The sequence below is a fragment of the Meleagris gallopavo genome, chromosome 16 (assembly GCF_000146605.3).
Source record: "Meleagris gallopavo isolate NT-WF06-2002-E0010 breed Aviagen turkey brand Nicholas breeding stock chromosome 16, Turkey_5.1, whole genome shotgun sequence".
Taxonomy (NCBI): domain Eukaryota; kingdom Metazoa; phylum Chordata; class Aves; order Galliformes; family Phasianidae; genus Meleagris; species Meleagris gallopavo.
In genome coordinates, this window is record NC_015026.2 from 645,540 (window position 1) to 653,327 (window position 7,788).

Genomic DNA, 7,788 nt, shown 5'->3' on the forward strand with positions numbered 1-7,788 from the left:
GCCATCAAAAGGGCACTGCTCTACAACATGTCCATCACCAACCTCAGACGCCTCACTGGGGCACACCTGTCTTGTATTGATTCTTTTTTATGAGAGTGGTGAGGTGCTGGAACAGCTGCCCAGAGAGGCTGTGGATGCCTCATCTATCCCTAGAGGTGTTCAAGGCCAGGTTGGATGGGGTTCTGGGCAGCCTGGGCTGATATTAAATGTGGAGGTTGGTGGTCCTGCGTGTGGCAGGGGGGTTGGAGATTCATGATCCTTGATGTCCCTTCCAACCCTGGCCATTCTGTGATCAGGGAACAGGGAGCTGCCCTCTGTCTGCCCCACCACGGCCTTGCCAAGTTAATGCTGTTGGTGCCTGTCTGGTTTCCAGCCCTCATCTGTTCTAAGCTCCCTCGAATTCTGCAGGCCCAGACTTTGCAGAATTCTTTTTCTTCTGGGAGTTGGGATCTTGCTCTGCAGCTGTGGATTTCTCATCCGGCATAGCAGGGAATGGCTCCTGCCCAACAGCACAGCTTCTTCTGATGGTGGCTTTGGCCAAAGCTGGAGCCAAGGGTAGTGTTCTTAAGGCCTTTCTTCTCAGTGAATACTACCCTTTAGGAAGGTGAATAAATGCTATGGGGTTTTGATGATTTGATGGACCTATGGTGTTTAGCAAGCTGCTTCTGTGCATGTGAAAAGAGGTTATCAAGTTCTGTGCTTCAGGGGAACAGCAGTAACTTCACACACTCAGAGGCTTCTTGATTTTTCCATTGCCTTCATACAAACATATTCTTTCAGTCTGCTGAGTTACACGTTGTTTTCTTTTACCTTGAGCATTCAGTTTTTGGTTCAACTACAAGCCAAGTAGTGGGTATGGCAGGTGAGAAGCAGTCATCAAGCCACACTGCAGAATTTACTGTTGTAACGCTTCATGTGACTCCTGTGCAAGATTTTCCTTCTGTTCCACGCTCCTTGGAGCCTACATATGGGCCTCTTCTGCTGCTAGTGCCCCCTCCTTCCCGGAAACAGTTGGACAAGTGTGAAGATGAGATTCTGTAAGGCACACTGGGAATGAATGCAGCATAATTAAACTGCGCTGTAAAAATCCAGACTCGGGAAAGCAGATTTTATATCTTGAGCTAAAGCTGCGGGCTGTAAGCAGGAGGAGCAGTGATGAGTTGGAGCTTGATTAACTGAGGAGGAGTGATGAGAGCAGCAGAGTCAGTAGAGAAGCATCAGAGGCAGGAAGGGAAGCTGCAGTGACATGCACTGTGCTCAAAAACTGCGTGTGTGTTGGCAGCATGTGCTGCTTCAGGGTGCTGTGTTCCACAAATCTTACACTACTGATAGAGAACTTCTAGAGCAGACCAAAAAGCATTAGTGTGTTTCCTACTCAAGCATTAGATTCCTCCTGGCTGATTTACAAAGGAAAAAAAAAAAAGCTTAAAAATAAATTTTGTCTGTAGAACCATTCCTAAATGCTCTGTTTTGCATCCAAAGAAGCTACGCCTTTGTTTCATTGCTGATGCTTCGCCTCTTGTTCTGCTTCTGCTACCAATGATGGATCATCTCTGAGGCTGTCAGGGGTCGGTTGTGATCGTTAGGGCTTAGCAGTCACCAGATAGTGCGTAATGAACCCTCATGGGAGGCTGCAAGTCGGGCAGTTACCTCCTAGAGAATGTTGTCTTTGTTTATCTGAGACCTGTATCATGCCATCCACCAGAAGAATAGCTCAGGGGAAGGCTCTCCTTCCCAGCCATATCGTTTTGCTTGATATCTGGCTTTAAAGATGCTGTGTGAAGTCAGCTGTTCTGTCAGAGAACTGCAGAGAGGCTCCTCAAACCCTGTGTTAGCTGCACAGCACTCGCTTTCCTGTTGTCAGTAGGCCTCAGAAACGTGTAAGCAAAGTGGGAAGCACACAACAGGAGTAGCAGTGGTGGTTCCAAAAAACCCATGTCCCTGTTGTGTGTGCAGCATAGCCTGCAGAAGTGGAAGGAGGCAGTGGGTGTGTGTAGCTTGAATCTCTCTAGGTTTTTCACGGCAGCATTCTAACTTTTATTTGACATCCCTGTTATCATTTTCTTAGCACTAAGTATTGTCATTTTCTTATGCTTAAAGCCTCCTTTGAAGAACTGAGTGTGGTTTAAGCCTTCCATCTGCTAAGGAATCAAGTATGTCCGGATCATGGTGTACCTAGCCAGGTTGCTGGTGAGCTGTAAGTTATTCTGTCACCTTTGGTTACCAAGGAGCATGCTGCTGTGAGTGATGGAAGCAGCCCACGTCTATTATGGATGTTGGCGCAGCTCAGTTGGTGGCCCTGTGGCTAGAGCAGGTCTGTGGGCTCAGTGAGGCAATCCCACATTAGTGGGACTGCTCCTGATGTCCCATGTGGCATGGGAACAGCCTCATGCTTTTGCAGCCATCCTGCTGCTGGAGGTGCTTAAACTGTGCTATTTGGGCTGCTGCTTCTGCCTGGAGAGCTGCGGGATGCCCTGCAGTGAGAGGTGGAGGAGAGCGGGGTAAGGCTGTGTGCTGCTGGTGCCACGAGGGCAGGGAGCACTGAGGTGCTCCTTGGGGATGGCGGAGGAGAAGCTGGGAGCTGGAATAGTGACAGTGGGACTCGATGGTCCTTATGGGCCCTTTCCAACTCGGGATATTTTATGACAGCACCAGGCCATGAGGTGTCATAGCCTGCATTCTGACAGCTTTTTGGAGTTCAAAAAGAAAAGTAAATCATTGTAGAGCTGTTCTGACTCACTACTGAAAGAGAAACAAGAGAATAGGAACTTGTAAGTTCCAGCCCCAGCTCTGACATCTGGCTTCCTTTTTCAGCCTTCAAGTCACGCAACTTTTTTCTGCCCCTCTGTAGCATTATCCCCATTTTATTAAATCATAAAGTGAGAGCTATGGCTTAACGCCTGCATGCTGTTCACCTCTTTCTTAGTGCTGCAGAAGGCAGTATGTGGTGATGCTGAGCCAGGTGGCACAAGCTATGCCATGGCATTCAGCACAGCGGTCTGCATTTCCCACCTACCTGTAAGCACATCACACGTCTTGTTTCAAAGGCTGGGTGGCTAAATGCTGGTTCTGCTGTCTCCAGTCAGGCTAAAAGGTATGAAGGTGAAAGTATCGAGCCTTAAGATCCCTTTTGCTATCTGGAGAAGCCTCCTCTTGCTGACTGATGTTTATGGCTGGGAGGTGAGTGGTGGCTGCTGGGGTTGTTTTAGGGGAAAGCATTAAAATCTGGTGTGTGCAGTGAAGCTCATGCAGCGGGGTTCGGTGCTGCAAAGAGGTGGCTCAGTGTGCAGATGCCTAACAGCTGCTGGGAGCTTGTGTTCTGCTCAGTTACTTCAATGTATGCTGTCAGGTGTTGTCTCTTAGATCAGGAAGAGACTCTGCTGTTGTTATATGCAATATAGAGGGGGAAAAGAATTAGCACTTTTACATCTGTAACTGGCACCTGGCTGATAGTGTTATGTGTCCTGAAATCCAAGTCATTGTCCTCTATCAGTCAGCAGGTATTTTCTACCAGTAGCTGTGTCTTTATTTGGGTCACTGCTGCCTTGGCCTCCTCTGCATCCCAGGTATCAACATGGCACCTTCCTTTTTATTTTGAGACAAATGAGGTCTTGGCTAGCTTTGCTTTCTCAAAATGAAATGCTTAGAATGCCATGTACAGAGGTGAAGGATGCAGCAGATGCCTGATCTTTTGGAAAGGTCTCTTTGCTCCAAGGCAAGTGTAAATATTAACAGTTTGGTAGAGAGAAAGCAAGGAGCTTCTTTCCAGGCAAGTTATCTCAGTTGTGCAGTGACCTCTGTTCCAGGCAGCCCTGAGGCTCTGTCTGCAGCCAGAAGGACAGAAGGAAGAGTTCTGTGCTCCAGGAGGAGGCTGGGAATGGTTGGGGTGACCTCTCTGATTTCGGCACAAGAGCACCTCAAGGATAGTAGAGATGTTGGGCTGGAAAGCCTTGCTTCCCCGCAGATCTTCCTGCCTTCTTTCTCCTTATTTCTGATTCCTATTTACCTTTCAACACTTCACATGGTGTTCCTTCAGCAACATCACAAATTCCTTATTTTTTCCCCCACTGTTTCCCAATTCCTCTCCCATAGGGATCACGCTGAGAACATTTTTTTTTTTATTTTTTATTTTTTTACAATTTTCCAGCACTCTGCATTTGTGCTCCAAATCTTCTGTTTGTTTCGGCATCTCTAAGTTTGTAGCTGGGTCTGCAACTCTCTGTGTATTTTTAGCAGTTTGATTTGATGTTTTCTTACAGCTTTAATTGCAGTGTGGAGACGGGTTGTCACATTTCCTTTGTCCCCTTTTTTGTGACAGCAGCGTGCTCGTCTCTTGTACATTCAGCCTTGTCAGGGTGCCAAGCCAGCACTGAAGGCAAGAGGATGGGATCTTACCTTCTAGAGAAAGGATTTTTTTTTTCCAAATGGGGGGATAATTTTGTCTGCAAATTGTGTCGTGCTTGATTGATGCAGTGCTGCTGCAGTGGGTGAGGTGATTTCTTGTACATTACAACGCTGCCAGTCCTTTTCTGCTAGACTGAGGGCAACATCCAGCTTCTTCCACTGAGATTTGTCTGAGTGTAGGAACCTGAAACCACTCCAGGAGCTGAAGCTGGTGTTTGAGAGCAGCGCAGGACTCTGCAGGGGCAGCTGCAGGGAGCGGCTCTGCCGCGGTCAGGCTCGAAGGAAAGAGGAAGCCAGTGCAGTCAGCAGCCTACGATCTCCGCTGTGAGAGCTGAGGTAGGTGCTCAGCAGCAGGGGTTTGCTGCTCACAGCCCTGTGTGGGGCTCAGCCTGCGAGGCAGCCGGCGCTCAGGAGAAAGAGTTTGTTTTGCAACGGGCCCCAGTGCTGCAGGAGGTGCAGGGAGAGGAGCAGGCTGTGCTGCTGGGAAGCAGCCCAAGAAGCTGGGGCACTGCGGGTGTCAACATCTTGTTTTGCTTTGCTTTAAGCAGGCTAGATGCTTTTCCTGAACGTACTGTTCTTTGGAAGCATTAATTAAAAAAGAAACCAAGTCTTACAGACTTATTTTGGTGGTGTTATCCACATTAGTTTCATGTATGCTCTTAAACCCAGATGAGTTTTAATGGTCTTTGCCAGGACTTCAGTTTGCAATACTGTGAGGTTTCTCTTCTTTGCCAGTGTCCTAGAGAACACCATGTCTCTGCATACCATAATCATCATGCTGGATTTTGGATTTTGCTGCTGCAGGGTGTTGGGCAAGGTGCAGCCCTTGTCCCAGGCTACCTGTAGCACCAGCCTTGCTTTGTTGGCCCTGGTCTGTGTTTCTCACAAAGTAAGGGGGGGATTTCTTTCTCCCTGCAGAGCAGCTTGAGTGCATCTGAATAGAAGTGCCATTTTTCAAAAGTTGCTGACTTAGTGTTTTCTTCTTGCATTCACTTTCTTCTCCACTTACTGTAGTACTTTCAATTTCCAGCCATGCGTATGTGCATGCCCTCAGACTCCTGAAGTTGGGCCTGCAAACAGCTGCAGTTCAGCTGTATGTCTACATGTTACTGATTGTCTGCAGGCTCAGATACACCAGTTCGGATTTGCACTTGTGGACTCAGTAAAGTATTTGAGAAGCGTTCTGGAAAAGCTGTTAATGCTTCATGGACATCTTGGTGCTGATACACATCAGGTGACTCCTATCACATCTTCATGCTTTTCCAGCCTCCTCCTCTCTGGTCAGAGGAGCTGCTGCATTTGTGTGACTCAGGAAGAGGAAGACAGAGCTAAAACTTGAAGGTGTTTGTTGTAAATGGACACCATGCTTGGATACATCTCTTGTGAGTTCATCTATTTGCTGTGGACCATTTGAGTGAGGAAGTGTGTGGTTTTTCGTTGACTCTTCAGAATTTGATTTCTTCTTGGCATACCTAGCCCCCCTCCCCCCCCCAACGTGCTTCTGCCCAAAATACTGTGGGTTTGGGTTCTTCCCCCCAGTGCCTTTTTAAAACTTGGGCTATTTCAGATGAAATACCGGGGGAATCTCAAAGTCAACATGCTGTGTGCATTTGCTTGTGGGGCCAGCGCCGTGATCCTGTCTGTGCATGCCTGCATTCCCCTCCGCAGAGGAAAGGGGAAGTGGTCTGTGCCCTGCAGCTGTTGTCTCACACCTGTGAACATCACGAGGAAGGACAGGGCTGTCCTGTGGAGTGTGGGACATGGCAGAGCCCCCAGGGATGTGAAGTGGGTGAACAGACCGCAGTGCTGTTGAGTCACTGCCTTATGCCCTTTAGCTGTGACTTTCTAGACATCGCTGTAAGATTACAAGTTCCATCTGAACCCTGGGAGAGAAGCAGAGCACCGTGTGGTGCTTCAGCAGCTGAAGTGTCCATCCAAAAAGCACACTGACACCTGCTTTTCTGATAAAGCCCCAAACAAAAGTGTTCCATCAGTGACAGCTTAAGAAATAGCAGGCAGCAGTTGAGAACTGTCTGTGAACAGCTCGTGGCTGCAGCAGGATTGATGGATCTAACTGTCCTAACAGCAGTTATCATATCACCTGTGTGTACCCATCTGATACCCCTGTGCTATGGCAGTTTGCAGTTGTAATGGAGAATACTGACTGTAGTAGTCTGCGTGAGATGCTTCTGTGCTTCTCAGCTGTACGTTATGACTCTAGGAGCTATTTGTTTGGGGGAAATAATGTGTTGCCAAGTCTTTTCCAGCATTGGTTGCAGTGCTTTGTGATTGCTGAGTTGCCATTTGTTGAGCAGCCTTTATGAGCAGCAGGATGACTGCTGGGATGAATCCCAGAGTCAGTTCCTGATCACAATCCATCAGTTTGGAAAGGATCTGCCTCACACACCTGAGCCTGTTAATCAAAGTTCAGCCCTAAAACCTGAACCCAGGTAACTGAACCTGCCTGTACAAGATGATTGAAGACACATGATCCTATAGGTATTCTAAAAGGTGCCTGATTACCTGTGTATCTGGTGGTGTTTACAGGTAAGGTGATCTCTTTATCCTGCTCCAAAAATCAGCTTATCACTGCTGCCTTTCCACAGCCTGCTCTGTGCAGCGCTGTTCAGCCTGTGGTTGTTTTTAGGCTGATGTTTAAAATAAAACATATTGATTCCTGAGGTGCAGTCTGACATTTCTGAATTGATGAGCAGTAGAGGCAGGATTCCCCAGCTTACATGCTGGGCATCAGCTTTGTCACAGTGGATCTGAGCACAGTGTAGCACATTTGCTGCCTCCTTCACTCTTCACTGCCCTTAGAACAGTAATTCATGACTTCTGTGGCAGATTTTTGGCTTAAATTGCAATGTAAGAGAAATGAGTTTACAACATCAGCATCTTGTCAATGCACTGCAGAAGTGGTGGCTCTTGGAGCAAATGAAGCTTGCGTGCTGCAGCCCGGAGGTCTCCTGAAATGGCACCAGGAGCCAGCACTGCTCTCACGGCACGCTGAGGCTCAGCCTACTTTCAGTTCATGAAACCACAAAAACATGTCTGAAATGCAACGAGGAAATCGAGAGCTTGATATCATCAGCAGCGTGCTGCAGGGGAACACGTCGGCCGTGGGGCTGTGCACTGCTTCCTATCTGAAAGCTTCTGGGCAAACCTTGCAGTTCTGTCTGAGACCTGTGGAATGTGTGTGAAAACCCAGCCTTCTCTTATAGTTAGCTGGGAGCAATGAGCTGCAACACAGCACTGCTTTGAGCTGCACCTCGGTGTAGCATGCATTCATTCCTTCTGCAGTGTGTGTTGGGTGTCATATGGCTGCGTTTTGGTTTTTGAAGCACTCCATAGCACTGATTTTGTTGCTGCTGTGCTTCAGTA